Raw genomic sequence first — 1607 nt, 5'->3', positions numbered from 1 at the left:
AGATTCTGAAAACAAATCACAGCAACATCATAGACGATCCTTTCACAAGAGAACACACTGAAGAACTTCTGCAAAACATCAGAACACAAGTGCTCATAAAATTAATTAATTAAGCCTTACACAAGAATACATTTCCTTTTATTTCTAAGAAGTTAAACACAGATGTAGCTGGTGTGGAGAGTTGCTGGTGCAGTGCATATTGGATAACACTATTCATGGACAAACTGATCAAGTCAACCAACTCCTTGAACTAGATCATCAGAAGAGGGGGTGGTGCAAGATATACTACACTAGATAAATGGACCAATCAACTAAATTCTCTCAACCAGGCTGGTCAGTAAACTGGCTTAACAGAGAACAAGCTTTTACATACATACTTAGGCAGCAGTGCAGAGATGTAATCCTTAAAAGAACTGGGAATGGCAAAACTGTCAGTTGATGTGCCCTGAAAATTATTGGAGTTACGGCAGAAGTGCTTTTTTGATCAACTAGTTTGTGTTTTGCTGCTGCATTTATCCCAAGAAAAACAGCTTTAATCTCCAGAAGAAAACTAAAATATCATGGGATTTATGCTGTTTTAACATCTTGCCCTAAACACACAACATCATAGTAATTTGTCATGGGCAACATGACCAGAGAGAAGATTTTTGTCATGATTTTAAATATACTGACACACTACTGTTGGTTAAATTTAAACCTGTTTTACCTGCAGAAATTCTTTCACAAATAACCTGCAATAACTTGAAATGCATACCCTTTTGAACACTTCCTTTTCTCATGTATACATTAAAATGTTTGCTGCATTTTGCAAAATGTCAATTCTCCAAAAATGTGTCCGTATCTTTCTGTACCTGCAGTGTAGTAAAGGTTTAGACGAAACCCCATAATTATAGTGGCATACTGTCACTTAGGTTTCAAGCAACAAAATCAACAGTGCAGCTCAGGAAAAAAGAAAAAAAAAAAAGATAAACGTCACCATATCTTTTGCTTCTTTCTCACCAAGGAGTCACTTATCTACAGAAAAAGACAAAGTTCCCGCTTTATTGGGGGGCATCTGAGAAATAAAAAGAGAGAAAGAGAGAGTAGTATACGAGAGCACATGTGCAATAAGTATTTTTTAAAAACCTCTCTATCTGCAATGCTATGATTAAAATATACGAAGGAGAGAGGGAAAAAGAATGGGTTCTCTATGGGGTATCTAAAGTACTTGGGGGGACACTGATGTAGATAATAAGCACAGAGGTTGAGAAAAACAAGCCTGGAATTTAGAAAAGAAGTGATAATTACAGACACTTGGCCATTATTTCTGAACAGTATACATTAAACTTATTGAATATTCTATTCTGTTTGGCATGTTGCTTTCCTATGGACACCAGAACTATTAAGAGGATACATGAGAAACTGGGAAACGTATCAGTTGATAATTTGTAAACTGCTAAGATAATTTATAAGGAACTAAGGAAGAACCTAAGGAAGCTAAAGAAAAATGCCACCTTAGAAAAAACTCTGAGAAGTTCAATGCACTAACACTGACAAAAAGAAGAGACCCATTACAGCAGGAGCAAACTGCTAGAGGGCATCTGTGCTTAACAGCAAGAGAGGGAAAG

At 36.3% G+C, this 1607-nt stretch overlaps 1 protein-coding gene and 1 pseudogene across 8 annotated transcripts in view; one reads left to right on the top strand and one right to left on the bottom strand.

Moving 5' to 3' along the window:
* The window catches only part of LOC102468357 (COP9 signalosome complex subunit 2 pseudogene), a 1301-nt pseudogene extending 960 nt beyond the window's left edge, over window positions 1–341 (top strand).
* The window catches only part of EVI5 (ecotropic viral integration site 5), a 201932-nt gene that overhangs the window by 151868 nt on the left and 48457 nt on the right, over window positions 1–1607 (bottom strand). The window lies entirely within an intron of this gene.

This window comes from Tupaia chinensis, unplaced genomic scaffold, assembly GCF_000334495.1.
Source record: "Tupaia chinensis unplaced genomic scaffold, TupChi_1.0 Scaffold000023_1, whole genome shotgun sequence".
Taxonomy (NCBI): domain Eukaryota; kingdom Metazoa; phylum Chordata; class Mammalia; order Scandentia; family Tupaiidae; genus Tupaia; species Tupaia belangeri.
The sequence above is the reverse complement of the archived record's forward strand: the minus strand, read 5'-3'. Positions and strand labels throughout refer to the sequence as shown.